Below are 15,697 nucleotides of genomic sequence, written 5' to 3' on the forward strand. Positions count from 1 at the left end.
GCAGAGGATTTCAGCCCCAAGATCAAGGCATCTCCTCATCCCTCCCATCTGGGACTCAACTTCCTCTTCCCTGACCTCAGTGTGTTCATGTTGCTCCTCTGTGTGCCTGCCCTGTGTCCTTTTCTCTCACTGGAGGGAGGATGGCAACACTGGCAGAGTCAATATCTCCCCCTGGGTCTACAGATGGCTATTTGACTCCGGCTGGGCTTGATGTCCAATTCTTATTTTGGCCATGGTTCCTGGACATGAGGACCAGTTGTTTTCCATAGGAATGAAGGAACAGAGTCCCACTGTTTTAGGGGCAAATGAGAAGTGACCACCTAAGGACAAGGCCAGCCAGAGCTGCCAGATTTTGTTCTTAGAGATACCCTTGAATATAGGAAATTTTTTAGGCAGAGTATCAGTTTTGGCAATGGGCATCTGAAAAGACAGACAGTTCTTTTCCATACAGAGGAGAGCACGGAGCTGCAGTTCTCCAGGAGCTGATGAGAAGCAGCCCTTGACATCCCAACATCAGCCAGACCTGTCAAGTGGCCCCTGGCAGGCCAAGCCAGCCAGACCTGGTCCATGTTCCCTTGCTTCCATGGGGCCCCACAGTGTCCCAATGGACCCTTGCTTCCAGGAGGCCCTGAGGTGTCACAATGCCCCCTTGGTGACACCAGGCCCTGCAGGGTCGGAATGGTCTCCATGGTTCCATCAGGCCCCACAGAGTCATAATGGTCTCTGGGTCCATGAAGCCCCGCGGTGTCACCATGGCCCCTTGGTTCCATGGGCTCCAGTGGTGCCACAATGATCCCCTTGGTTCCATGAGGTGCCCACAGTGTCACAGTGATCTCCATGGGAAGGAAAGAACCGAGCCCCAGCGTGGCAGGGGCAGCCACCAGAGGCCAAGGCCAGCCAGGCTTGATGGTACTGGCAGATTTTGGCTGGGAGCAACCCTTGGATGTAGGGAATTTTAGACGTGGGATCCCAGTTTCAGATATGGACACCTGGAGAAGTACAGGTTTTTCCGTAGGAAGGAAAGCCCAGAGCCAAAGTGTTTCAAAGGCAGATGAAGAAAGAGGTGGCTTCTGGGAGGCTGAGACAGCCAGACATGATCTTCATGGCAGCTTTTGTCATGGAGGAATCCTTGCATACACAGAATTTGGGAGGAGGAATCTCAATTTTGACAACAGTCACCTTGAGAAGAAGGACAGTTATTTCCACTGGAGGGAAAGCACCAAGCCCCAGTGTTTCAAAAGCAGATGACAAGCAGCTCCCAAGAGGCCAAGGGCAGTCAGACCTGTCTGTCCTGGCAGCTTTCACTTGGGAGCAATCCTTGGATGTACAGAGTTTTGGAGTAGGAATCCCAGTTTTGGCCATGGCCCATGGAGGAGAAGGAGAGTTCTCTCCCATAGGAAGGAAAGCCCAGAGCCCCAGGGCTTCAGGGCAGGTGAGAAGCAGCCCGACATGCCAAGGTGGTCAGGTGGTCCCCAGGAGGCCCAGCCAGCCAGACCTGGTCCGTGTTCCCTTGGTTTGGTGGTGATGCCTTGAGAGGCTGCCTAGAACAGAGCTAGGCAGTGTTAAAGGAATAAAGCAGGATTTATTAAAAGGCCTTCAAGGGATACATCTTGGGCAGTACAAGAGCCTGGCCCTGGCTCCATCCTAGATGGAGCCCAGGTCACGAGTTTTCACTGGGACAAACAGGGGGATTTGGTCTGGCAGGATGTGTAAAACAATCTCCTGTAATATCTACCTGTTCTCACACAGAGCACTTGGCTGCAGGGACACATTCCCATCGTTCCTGCCCAGGTTTCAGGATTCAAACAGTGCTGTCCTTCTCAGGAGCTGTTCCTTCAGCTGCCTCAGGAGGGCCTTTTGGCCTCTGGAGCCACACTCTGGCTCCATTATTAGCACTGCTGGATCCAAACCCTTTATCTCCATCAACAGCAGTGATTTGAGGTGGATCTCCTTTTTTCCCAATTGTTTTAAACACTGACAATATCAATAACTGTGCTACCCTGTCATGGGTTTGAATAATCCAATCTTGTTCAGTATTCTTTAACCAAATTACTTCATTTTCTCCTTGATAATCTGCATCAGTTCCTCCTCCCATGGCATGAGCACTTTGCAAGGCCAAGCTCCAGTGAGCAGTTACCAAACCAAAGTGTCCTGGAGGAATCTGGATTCCTGATCCTGTATTTTTAACTCTCCTTTGCTTCTGATTTATCCTGACTAATTCCAGTGGATGAAGGTCCAGCCCTGCAGCCTCTGGGCTGGCCCTGCCAGGGCCATCACACCCAGAACAATTTCCCAGGCAGTCCCAGTCTCACTGCCCAGGGCTGTATTTGCACACTGGGAGCAGCCGTGCACAGCCAGGGGGTTTCCATTTCCCCAGGGGCCATTGTTAAGGGCATGGAGCACATCTGGAGATGGGTTCTCCATGGGGACAGGTTCCCATCTCCTCATTCTTTAAGTGGTCTTTTAACAAGCCCTTCTCTGCCTCCTCCTCCTCATCCTCCTCATCTTCCTCCTCCTGCTGGTCTTGCTCGTCCTCTTTGTCCTGTTCCTCCTCCTCGTCCTTCTCCTCCATTTACTTGTCCTCATACTCCTCATCCTCCTCCTCCTCATCCTCATCCTCCTTGTCCTCCTTGTCATCCTAGTCCTCCCCCTCCTCCTCCTCCTTCTTGTCCTGCTCATCCTTATCCTCTTCCTCCTCATCATCCTCCTCCACATCCTCATTCTCATCTTCTTCCTCCTCCTATTCCTCCTCCTCCTTGTCTTCCTTGTCCTCCTCCTCCTTGTCCTCCTTATCCTCCTCGTCCTCCTTGTCCTCCTCATCCTTGTCCTTTTCCTCATCCTCGTCCTCCTCCTCATCCTCCTCCTCCTTATCCTCCTCATCCTTATCCTCCTCTTACTCCTCATCTTCCTCCTCCTCATCCTCATTCTCCTCCTTCTCCTCCTCCTCATCTTCCTCCTCCGCCTCCTCCTCATCCTCCCTATCCTGCTCGTCCTCATCCTCCTCGTCCTTCTCCTCCTGGTCCTCCTCATCCTTGTCCTCCTTGTCCTCCTCATCTTCATCCTTTTCCTCATCTTCATCCTCCTCGTCCTCCTCCTCATCCTCCTCCTCCTCCTTCTTTTCCTTCTCCTCCTCGTTCTCCTCCTCCTCATCATCCTCCTCATCATCCTCCTTGTCCTCGTTCTCTCTCTTCCTCCTCCTATTCCTCCTCCTCATCTTCCACGTCCTTTTCATCCTTCTCCGCCTCCTCCTCCTCCTCTGAGTGTTGTTCTCAGGATTCAATGACTCTAGGATTCCAGGAACCTGGAACTCTGGGATTCCATGGCTCTGTGACCCCATGGATGGATTCATGACTGTCTCCAAGGCCACGAGGGAACGTTGGTGCCAGCGGGAGGGGCTGCAGTGCAGGGGCACCAACAGCTGAGAGGCGACTGCAGCTGCTGCTGCTGCTGCGGCTGCTGCTGCAGCTGCTGCTGCTGCTGCTGCTGCTGCTGCTGCTGCTGCTGCTGCTGTCGCTGCTGCTTGTGGGGGTGCTGCTGGCAGGGGCAGGGCCCTGGTTTGGCTGAGCGTTGCCATCTCAGCCTGTGAGCTCCTGGGAGCTCAGGACAGGGCCAGGACTGACCCAGGTTGGCACTGCACTTGAGGACAGACACAGAGAATGGAAAGTGCCCACATAGTGGTTTCGAGCAGGTCTGTGGTAAGGAGGAGGGAGGGAGGATGAATCCCCTGCCCAAGGCTGCCAAGGGAAGGCTTTGGGAGGGAAAGCAAGCCTTGACCTGACACTAAGCCCTTCAAGTGCCCAGTTGCCCATGCTGAGCAGGATTTCATTGGACTTTGTCTCATGACAGTGCCTGGGTCAGAAGTGGTGGGAGGAGCTGAAAAGCAGGGCCATGTATTCCCTCCCCCCAGCCCATTTGGGAACATCTGGGCAAGGTCTCCATTGTCTGCCTGCAGCCAGCTTGGGGGGCCCTTCCTCTCCTTCTCCTGCTTGGGGGACTGGGCTTGGTTTCTTCTGCCATCTGCAATGCTGAGCTTCTCTCTCCTCAAACCCAGCTGCTCAGGTTTGTGTCCCTGTCTTGCACCTTCCTCCTCTTCTTCCTCACCACGTGCTCATGGAGCCTCTTTGGGCAGCTGGACTGGAACTGGCAGCAGCAGGCGAGCCCTGAGGAGCACCTCTGGCCTCCAGCCTTTCTGCAGGGCTGGCCAGAGCCTTCCTGCCAGGGGCGAGCCTCTTTCCTGTCTCTTCCCGAGGCAATATAGTCTGGATCTTGGCTCTGTCTTCCTTTCTTTCTCTTTCAGGGAAGGATCAGCCATGGCTGAAGGAATCTTCCATAGGTACCTGGTGCTGATGGCCATTCTCAGCATCAACCAGCCCTCTGGAAAGAATGGGATTTCTCCTGAGGATGATAAAGGAATTGTCCAGAGGATGAAGGAGCAGGAGGTGATCCTTTGGCAACACCAGCTGCACTTGGAGGAGGAAATTGCAGACCTGGAAGCCAGACAGGAGTGTCTGGCATGGCCTCTGTGGGAACTGGAGGAAAGATCCAATGGCACACATGCACAGTGGTTTGCTTGGGTGTCCCTGCCACTCTGGAGGCAGCATAGGAATGGAGCCAGAGGGGAGAACAGAGAAGAAAAGACTGACCCGGGGCTCCTGGGGAAAGCCTGGAAAGGAGTGGCCTTCCTGACAAAGCCCTTGTGCTGCTCAGGGCCATTTGCATCTCCAAGGGCAGAACTGGAGGATATCTTCCAGCATTTGTGGATAGACTTGTTGAATTACCTCTTCAATTGCTTCATTCCTGTAAGACAAACTTGGTGCTTGAAATTCTTTAAGTTCCTTAGGTTAAGAATGTCCTTATTTCTGTGTAATGATTGTTAAATATACTGTATTGATTGCTATAATGTCTTTATTGATGGTTAGAAATACTCTACATTGTTAGAAATACTTTGAATTGACTGTTAAAAATTCTCCATATTGGTTGTTAGAAATAGGTTCTGTATTGATTATAAGAGATACTCTTTGTATTGATTGTTAGAGATACCCTATATTGTTAGAAATACTCTGTACTGATTGTTAAAAATACTCTGTTTTGATTGCTATCATCTCTGTATTGATTGTTATACTCTGTATTGATTGTTAGAAATAGTTTCTGTATTGATTATTAGAAATACTCTCTGTAATCATTGTTATAAACAATAGGCTTCTATTAATAAGATAGATTTAAGCAAAGGAATAAACTTTTCAGAGTTGTTTGTTTGCAACCAGATGACTTCCTGTTATCTTTTGCCTCTGGCATTCTCCTTGCACCCTGTGCTCCCCTTACAGACTGAAATGCAAACACCACAGAAACAGAGACCCAGTGTGCAAAGCACAGCCAGGGGTGTGTGCTCCTCTGAAGGGACAGACATTTAGGGGAGGATGTTTCAGAAGGAGGCTGTGGACATTGTGGCTGGAAAGCAGGGAAGGAACAGTTTGGCACGAGCTTTCCTTCAGCAGGAGGGGAGCACACAGAGGAGTTTGTGTCAAGTGAAGTCTGACACTGCCATCCAGTGCTGGCAAGAAGGGTGGAGCAGAGAAGCTGAGAAAAGGGCCTCAGCATGTTTAGTGATGATGTCTGGACTTCAGTGATGGGGACAAAACCTTCCTAAACTGAACATTAATTCTCAAACCCATAGCATTTTGGGAAGGAATGTTACTTTCTTCACAGCATCAATATATTTTCCTACCCTCTTCAGGTAAGAAAGGATTTCAATCCTTGTCTGCATTAATGGATGCTGGAATTCCTAGTGCTTCCTTCAGACTTCCAGGGATTGGAGGGTGCACTGTGGGCTGTGAGGAAACACTTCCCAGGCATGGCCGAGGTTGTACATCTGTTCAAACAAAGGGGAACTGGAGAGGGTTCTTTCAAAGTGTGACTCCTCCCTATTCCATCAGCAATAGTGTCACAGGATTTATGGGTCAGGAACATGTACAACACATGGCAGGGAAGCTGGGCAAGCAGTGAGTGCTGTACCAGCACGGCCAGAATGGTGCAAGAGCCAGTGCCAAACAGCCTGAGGCAGCCAGGCCAATCCCATCTTTCCAGGGCTCGGAGCTGAACACACAACTTCAATAACGTCAGGTGCTCTCCCCACAGAGCCTTCTGCAGAGCTCTGGGTTAGGACTGACAGCTTTCCTCTTATTTCATATCAGAAAGAGAAATTTTTCTCTTGTTTTGCCAATCTTACCTATGCAGATGTGATGGGAGGCCATCTCTCTGTTTGTGTAGGTGTTGAACCTGGGAAAGACAGTCTGTAGTGTCAGCTGGATACCTGAGGGCTGTCACATAAGCAGTAAGTGTGAGCTGTCAATTTAAATCATGATAAGGAATGTAGTCCGTTCCAATCCTTCTTAACATTAAAATTCAGTGACACCTGTGGCTCCAGTGGGCTGTGGATCAGGCATGTGTCTTTACCAAAAATGTAATGGTTATTATAATACTTTTCAATTGGGATATTTCCAAAAGCAGGAGGGTCTTGGTGTGAAATTAGTATCCAGCCTAATGATTGCAAAAAATTATGAGTTTTATTGAATAAATGCACATGTACAAATGTGCCAGCAGTTAATCTCTGTGATTAGTAGGTTTGAGGCATTTTTTTCATTTAGTCTGTAGTGTGAACTTCAGTGCCTGCAGACTTACATATTAAATTTCTCTCTTGGTCACCACTTGATGATTATCGTCACTAGAATTAAATTCTTAGTGTAGTGAGGAGGTGGGAAATAGATAAGAAAGTCTGTTGGGATTGCATGGGCAGGTTTTGGTAGGTGAAGTAATGGTTTCTGTAACAAGCTGTTGGAAGCTCCCCCATGCCCACAGAGCAAATGCCAGCCGGCTCCAGGAGAGGCCCACTGGCCTGGCCGGGCCTGTCAGGGATGTGCTGATGCCTCTGTTATTGCTGTGAATATGTAAACTCACTGAAGAAGGGAAAAGCAATCGCAGCAAAGGAATTGTGTCCAGAAAGGAGCGAGGATGTGTGAGAGGAGCAGCCCTGCAGACAGCCAGGTCCCTGCAGGAGGGGCAAGAGGTGCTCCAGGCACGGGGATGCTGAGATTGCCCTGCAGCCCTGGGGCAGCCCTGGGGAGGCAGCTGAGCCCTGAGCACAGGGAGGGCACGGGGATGCTGAGATTGCCCTGCAGCCCTGCAGGAGCACATGCCCCAGCAGGAGGATGCCTGAGAGGAGGCTGTGAGCCCGTGGGAGGCCTGTGCTGGAACAGATTGCTGGCAGGGACCTGCAGACCTGTGGAAAGAGGAGCCCACCCCAGAGGAGGTTTCCTGGTTGGACGTGTGATCCTGGGAGGACCCGAGCTGGAGCAGGCTGTCCTTGAAGGACTGCGCTCTGTGGAAGAGTGATCCCTGCTGGAACAGTTTGGGAAGAACTTGTCAGGAAAATTAATCCACAAACACCAGAGGTTTATGTCATTGTCACATGCCCCCAGCTGGGTAATAATTAGCATTGACCCCATGATTCACAGAAGGCTGATCAACCTCTTCATTATATTATATATCATTATTAAGAAACCCATTGCTTTTATACAGTTATAATACACCTGGACCTAATTGGTCCACTAATCCAAACACCACCAACATTGGCTAATTAAAAATCACCCTTTGGTAAACAAATCTCCATAACACATTCCAAATGTTCACAACAGCAGGTGCAGCAAGTGAAGATAAGAATTGTTTCTCATTCTTTTCTCTGATCTTCTCACAGCCTGCCCCCAGGACAATGCCTGGGAAAGTTATTTCTCTCTGTGGCCAGAGAGCTGCCTGCCACAGGTTTATGTCCTAAACAGGGACAGAGGAGTCCTTTTATTTTATTCAAATAAAGGGAGAGGCCATGGGGCATTCTCTTGAGGTCTTTCCAATTTTTGGAGGACACAGCCTCCTTTTTATCCTAATTTCCCTTCTGTCTTTCCACACTGGATAAGGTACTTAAGTGGTACAGACTTCCTGATATGCCTGATACCAAAGATTCCCCTCTAATCTATGACCCTCACTTTTAGATTTTCATTTTCATGGAATCTATGTTTTTTCCCCATCGTTTCTTTCATCTTTCAATATCCAATTTCATTTATCAGTAAACATACAGTTTGTTTGCTGTCTGAGATTGAGAGGCCAGATGTTTTCTATTGCCATCTGTGTAGCAGTTGCCTCTGGACTGTTTTCCTTATCTCCTGTGAATGGGCCCATCAATGTCTCCCCTCATGGCTCAGAGATAACTCCCTCCAGAGCCATTTCTGTTTAACAGGGGATCAAGTGTTGCAGCATTTCTGAGCATTTCTGAGGTCATGATTTATGTTTGGAATGAGATTTGAGCTACTCCAGTCTGGGCCTCAGATTTGGGCCCTGTGAGGCCTTCCAGCCTCTGAAACAGTTAGAAATTAAGAGTTTGTGGTGCAGTTAGAAATTGTATTAAGGTGTGATGGGGAGCACTGGGCTGTCTGGGTGTGGAGTAGTATAGGTTTATAGTGTAAGGTTTCGGCCACTTTAAGACAAAGATAAACAATGTTAGCTTGCCAATCAGAGTGCCTTTGTAAATTGTAAACTATGTAGAAGTGTATAAAAACTGCCATCTTCTCTCAAATAAGTGGAGAACATTGCATTAATAATATTGTTTGGATGTGCGTTCTGTCCGGCCAGCTTTCTGGTTTTATGACGTCCCTGGCTTTTATCAAGGACCCACTGTGTTACTGAGAATGAAATCAGCCCATGGTGAGATGCTCCATCCAGGGGGAAGAGCTAAACATTCCCACCTAGATATATCCTGGGATTTCTAGACAGAGAGGCAGCCTTCCCACAGGTTTCCAAGAGGACACAGCTAGGGTTTTCCACTGGACCGACTACAACTTTTCTACAGGACCACTGCTCCAACAGAAACCAGCTTTGGCTTCCCTCTGGCAGAGAAGCCCTTTTGGGGCACAGGTTTCTGGAGACGGGCACCGGTGCTGCCAGGGCTCGGGGGAACTCTGCTTGGGCGGGGACTGTGCCTCACCTGCTGCTGTCAGCGCTGCCCGGGCCCCAGGGCTCAGAGCAGCATTCCTGCCCTGGCCCACACGTTCCCGGTCTGTGTCCCACGGCCGTGCTCAGGATGGCCACCATGCGGGACGTGTCCCGAGGAGGCCGTGCCAGCTTCTGTGGAGGCCCCGTGCCCTTCCCGCCACGGCTGCGTCGGCAGCTGCGGGGGCTCCTGCTGCTCTGAGCCCGCAGAGCAGGGCAGCGTTTGCTGATGGGCTGAGCCCTTCCTAAAGATCCTGTTGGGCTGTCTGACACACCTGGGGCAAGGCATTCCTTCCACCCTGGGCCACTCTGGGGGGCTGGGGGTGGCCCCAGGGCAGGTGGCAGTGCGTGCAAGGGCCTTTTGTGACACGGTGCAGCATGGTCACCGTGGAATGGAACAGGACAGGGGATCCAAGGGCCCTTTGTGACACGGTGCAGCATGGTCACCATGGAATGGAATGGGACAGGGGATCCAAGGGCCCTTGGTGACACGGTGCAGCATGGTCACCGTGGAATGGAACGGGACAGGGGATCCAAGGGCCCTTGGTGACACGGTGCAGCATGGTCACCATGGAATGGAACGGGACAGGGATTCCAAGGGCCCTTTGTGACACGCTGTGGCAGAGGTGTTGGCAGTGACAAGGCCATGCTACAGTGCTCAGTGCACACGATGGGACAGGACGCAAGAGAGCGGTGCTGTGAGGAGCCCTCGCACAGCCGCTCGTTCCTTGCTGACTCCGAGGCTTTCCCAAGGCGTTACTCCTGCAGGTGACCTTGTGGGCAGACCAGAGCACTTGGTGACCCCTGGCTTTCCTGAGGCATCTCTTCTGCAGCTGCCCTCGAGGGCAAACCATGGAATTTGATTAGCATGGTCCTTGACAAGGACTCTCCTGTCCTTTTGGCTGGAACCCCCAGGACCAGAATGCAGGACTTGCTGTCCTGTAGCCTTGCCAAGACTTCACTCTTGCAGGTGCCCTCAAGGCACGACTGCAGCACTTGCTGACTCGGACGTTTTCCTTTTTACCTTCTGCAAGCAGCCATGAATCCAGGCAGTGACATAGAGCTCAGACCTGTGAGCATGCCCAAGCTGGCCTGGGGCAAGGAGGAGAAAGAAGGCCCTGGAGCTGCCCCATCACAGCAGCCTGAACAGGTGGAGCAGTTCCAGCCACGGCAGAAGGGTGAGTGGCAGAGCTGGGCCACAGGGCTGGTTCCTGCAGCCAGCTTGGCCCCATCCCATCCCATCCCATCCCATCCCATCCCATCCCATCCCATCCCATCCCATCCCATCCCATCCCATCCCATCCCATCCCATCCCATCCCATCCCATCCCCTGGGGACAGGATGGAAGAGGGCCCGGGCAGACACCCCGCAGTGGCCGTGCTCCATCCACCTGGGGCATCCCGGGGCTGTCCCTGCCTGGGCAGCGCAGGGCTGGGCTGTGTTCTCCGGCCTCTCCCGCAGCCCCTCAGCTCGGGCTGCGCTCGCTCTTTGCCAGGTGCAGCCGTGCAGCGCACACGAGAGCAGGAACGCACCCGTGGCCGCTTCCGCAGAACAGCGCAGGTACCTGCAGCCATCCCCACCTGGGCTGGGCCTGCTGGCACTGCTCAGCCCAGCAGCACGCCTGCAGCACTCCGTGGCTTCTTGCCCTTCTCCTACAGCTCGTTTGCAAATTCATGAAGAGAATTCGGCAGGAAGAGACCAGCGCCATGGGCCCTGGGCTCAGAGCCTACTCAGAGCTCCTCAGACATGAGACCAGTGCCGCCCTGCTGGATTTGCTTGTGCAGAGGGGTGTTTCCAGAGCAGAGCAAGTAGGCAGCTGTGGCCAGGCTTCAATTCCCCCATGAGTCACACGGCTTCCCAAGCCACAGTGCTGGACCCTGTGAGCCTTTGAGGCCATCACATTGTGGTGGGAAGGGAAGCACTTCTCTGGGGACACTGGGAACACTGCTCCCTCTGGCAGCTTTCCAAGTCTCCCTGTGCCTTCTCCATGTGCCTACCATGGTGAGATACATCCACCAGTGGCTCATGGCCAATGATTCTGCTGAGCACAGGCTGGACAACGCCCTGCTGTATCTCACAGAAGCACAGCCAAATGATGCAGTAATGACACTCCTGCGTGTGGCCCCATCCTGTGACAGGTACGGGGCCCACCTGCCCAGAGGGCTCAGGGCTCACCCCAACCCATCGCCCTGCACAGCCTGTCCCAGGTGTCTGACCAACAGAGAGTCCCAGGGCCCTCTGGCTGCTCCCTCTGCCAGCCCTGGCATGTCAGCCCCCGAGCCTGCTGCCATTCTCCCTTGCTGCCCCACAGGGGCCTGTCCCCACAGGGCTGGGCTGCCTGGCTGCTGCTGGAGAGGGGCAGTGGGCAAAGGCAGAGCCATCGGTCAACCCGGGCCCCTAGAGATGCCCAGGCCACGGTGATGTGCCTGAGATCCCCTGAGACAGATCTCTAACCCCACAGAGCTGCCATGGCCATGTGGAAGACCATCATGTGCACGCCCTGGACTGCAGAGCTGGCACAGCAGATACTCCTGGATGTGCTGGGGAGCTGGCCAGAGCACAGCACGTGTACCTCCGATGGGGACAAAACGGGTGTCTTTGTCCTGGCTGTGAGTTTCTGCCAGTGGCCTTTGCTGGCCCCAAGGCCACCTCTCCAGCAGTTCTCCATCCTCCCTCCCCCACAGCGTCTCCCTGCCTCAGGGCCTGAAACCTGGCCTCGGGGCAGCTGCAGGGCCACCAGGCCCGCTGCTCCCCCTGTGTCTCTCTGGGCCTCTCCCTGCCACGCTCGGGCCCTGTCACACGAACACCTCGGCACTGAGCGCTGTATTGGGGGGCTTTGTCCTTTGCAGGCAACTGTGGTGATGTGGAAGATTCTCCAGGAGCCCTGTGTCCCAGATATAGTGATGGAGCATTTCCCACAGTTATTTGTGCATTTGCTCTTCCTAGTGTTCTTCAGCACCAAAGAGATGCCGGAGGTGATGATACCTTCTGGAAGGGATGCCAGGAAGAACACGGCCTTGTCACCAGCCCCAACAGGTGCTCCATTCCAGTCCTTCTGTCCCTGCCACACAGCCAGGGCAGGAGCCAGTGCTCCTAGTGTGATCCAGGCTTTGATCTGCACTCAGGTTTGCAGTGAGGACCCTGAAGTCCCTGCTGTGCCAAATGGACTATGAGGATGTGGTGTTGTCAATGGAACGCAAGCGTGGCTGGGACACGCTGCTCTGTGCTGACACCCACATTTATGCCGTGGGTCTGCTGGCCAGGTGAGACCCTCTTCTCCCCATTGCTCCCGGCATTTGTGCTCTGTGTCTGGGGTATTCCACTCAGTCCCTGTGGCTGTGGGCCAGAGGCACGAGGGACGGCCAAGCAGACTGGGAAAGGCTGGGAGAGGAGGGTGCCCAGTAGCAGCCACATCTCAAAGGGCCCAGGTCCCCCTGCAGGGTGGGGGGTAAAGACAAGAACTGCGTCAGTCTGTCCTGGGAGGGGCTTCCCCCCCCCAGCTCAGGGTCTTAGTGTCATAGGAGCGGGCCCCCAGCTGGGTAATCATTATCACTGACTCCATGTATTGCAGAAGTCTGATCAATAATAATCTTTATTAGGAAACCCATTGTTCTTATAGATAGTTATGATCTAGGTAGATTTAATTGGTTTTCTAGTCTAAACACTATCACCATTAGTTAATTAGGAAAGCACCCTTTGGTAGACAAATCTCCGTAACATATTCTACATGTTCACAATACCAGGCGCAGCATGTTAAGATAAGAATGTTTTTTCATTCTTTCCTCTGATTTTCTCAGACTTTCTCAGGCCAGAGAGCTGCTGCCACATCTTAGGGCCATTTTCTGCCTTCCAGAGAGATGTGCAATGAATCCATCTGCTTGTGCAAAAGCATCTCGGGCTGTCTCCTTGAGTTTCTCAGCAAAGAGATGCCATACTGGAACTTCCCTGCCCTGGCATTCCTTGTGGAGGTGAGTCTGAAGGCCGGCGCTGCCTCCCAGCTCTCTGCCCTCTCGTAGCCGCAGCTGCCTGGGACGGTGCCCACGCCCTGTGCTGCTGCCTGGTCCCCGCCCTGTGCGGTTCTGGGCTCCTGCCGGCCGGGTCCCCTGTCACTGCCCTGTGCCTTTCAGGTCCTGCATTGCCTGGACTTGGGTGCATGCAGTGACAGCATCATGGATCTCTTGTCGAGGCACTTGCTGAGTGAGAACACAGAGATGCGCCGCCAGGTTCTGAGGGCCCTCCTCTTGCTCAGGGATAATCCCTCGCTGGTAAGGAGGGGCAGCAGCTGAAGCCGTGCAGGCAGCGTGGGGCTGGGGAACGCAGTCGCTGGAACTTGGCTGGGCTTCAGGCACTGGGGCAGCCGCTCCCAGCTCTCCTGCCTCCCACTTCAGCTGCCCGAGGGCTGCAGGACAGGCCTTTGGCCTCTGGGCCCTGTGGCAGCAGGGTGGCCTTTCACACACCTTTGCTCCGCACAGGCCAAAAGAATGTGGAGCCTGACCGAAAGCCTCGGGGAGCTCCTGCAGGAAAATGATAGTGATGTGGTCAGGATGGCCATTGTTCTAGTTAGTGATTTGTTCCTGGACAATGATGCCCCAATACCCAGCCTCATCACCCTGCAGCTGGCTAAGGTGCTCCTGCCACTCTTTGAACACGTAAGGCTCTGTGCCCTCAGCCACGGCCACTGGCTGCTGCCCAGACACTTGGTGCCCTGTGGAGATGCAGGCCTGCGCCCACGTGGGCCAGAATCAGATGATGCCAAGGTCTTATTTCCTTCCTGTTCCACAGGATGATAGCCACGTGCAGCGGCTCTCCATGTTTGTCTTTTGAACCTTGCTGTCTGCTGTAGCAGAAGAAAAAAAGCCCCTGATGACACAAGTGTGTTACAGCCTGCTCCTACTCTTCTTCCACTGCCATGAGGAGAATCAGTGTGTGGCAGAGGTGAGGACTCGCGGGCTGCTGCTGTTCCCTTGGGAGGGGGCTCGGCTGCCTCCTGCCCTGGCGCCTTGCGGGCTGCAGCCTCCTCCTGGCCCTGGCACAGGGATGCTGATCCTGGGCCCTGGGCTGTGGGGCCATTTCCGTGTCTCTACTGCTCTCCAGTCTTCTCAGGAAACCCTGCTCTGTGTGGCCAAATTCCTGAACAGGAGAGATCTTGAAAAATCTGTAAAGAAGGAGAAACTGTGACGGTTCATTGAGATCCTGGTAAGGAGGAGCCGGGAAGCTGCAGCCCCAGGCTGGAGCAGCCCCTGAGCGCGGTGCTCGGTGTGCGGGCTGGCAGCTGTGCCCCTGCCCGCTGCTGCAGCCCGAGGCCGCGCGGGCTCTGCTCCAGGCTGTGATATCAGTGTCACATCAGAGACATGTCAGTGTGACACCACAGAGATGACCGTGTGACACCACAGAGAGCTTCATGGTATCATAGAGATGTCAGTGTCACATCACAGAGAGCTGTGTGAAATCACAGAGATGTCTCTGTGACATCACAGGAGCTTGCATGACATCACAGAGATGTAAGTGTGACATCACAGACAGCTGTCTGTGTGACATCACAGACATGTCATTGTGACATCACAGAGATGACAATGTCACATCACAGAGAGCTGTGTGACATCACAGGGATGTCAGAGTGACATCACAAAGATGTCTAGGTGACATCAAGTGGAGCTTGTGTGACATCACAAAGATGACCTTGTGACATGACAGAGAACAGTGTGACATGACAGAGTTGTGTGACATCAAAGAGATGTCCGTGTGACATCACAGAAAGCTGTGTGACATCACAGAAATGTCAGTGTGACATCACTGATGTGACCGCGTGACATGACAGAGAGCTGTGTGACATCAAAGGGATGCCAATGTGATATCACAGTATTTCGTGCGACATCACGGATATGACAGTGTTACATCACAGAGATGTCCGTGTGACATCACAAAAAGTTGTGTGACACCACAGACAGCTGTGTGACATTAAAGAGAGTTGTGTGACATCACAGAAATGTCAGTGTGACATCAAAGAGAGTTGTGTGACATCAGAGAGATGTCTCTGTGACGTCACAAAATACTGTGTGACATCACAGAGATCTCAGTGTGGCATCACAGAGATGTCCGTGTGACATCACAGAGAGGCCGCAGACCTGTCCCAAAGCACTGGGGCAGGTGAGGCAGGAGAGCTGGGAGCAGCTGCCTCAGCTCCTGAAGCCCTGCCAGCCCAAGGGGCTGCTTTGCCCAGCGCAGCTTCAGCCACTGCCTCCTTCTCACCATCCAAGGATCCTTGGTGAGCAGTGCGAGGCTTCGGTCAGGCTCCACATTCTTTTGGCCTGTGCGGAGCAAAGGTGTATGAAAGGCCACCCTGCTGCCACAGTGCCCAGAGGTCAAAGGCCAGTCCCACAGCACTCGGGCAGCTGAAGTGGGAGGCAGGAGAGCTGGGAGCAGCTACCCCAGTGCCTGAAGCCCAGCCAAGTTACAGCGACTGCGTTCCCCAGCCCCACACTGCCTGCACAGCTTCAACTGCTGCCCCTCCTTACCAGCGAGGGATTATCCCTGAACAAGAGGAGGGCCCTCAGAACCTGGCGGCGCATCTCTGTGTTCTCACTCAGCAAGTGCCTCGACAAGAGATCCATGATGCTGTCACTGCATGCACCCAAGTCCAGGCAATGCAGGACCTGAAAGG

This window comes from Lonchura striata, chromosome 36 (assembly GCF_050655825.1).
Source record: "Lonchura striata isolate lonStrDom1 chromosome 36, ASM5065582v1, whole genome shotgun sequence".
In the NCBI taxonomy this organism is placed as follows: domain Eukaryota; kingdom Metazoa; phylum Chordata; class Aves; order Passeriformes; family Estrildidae; genus Lonchura; species Lonchura striata.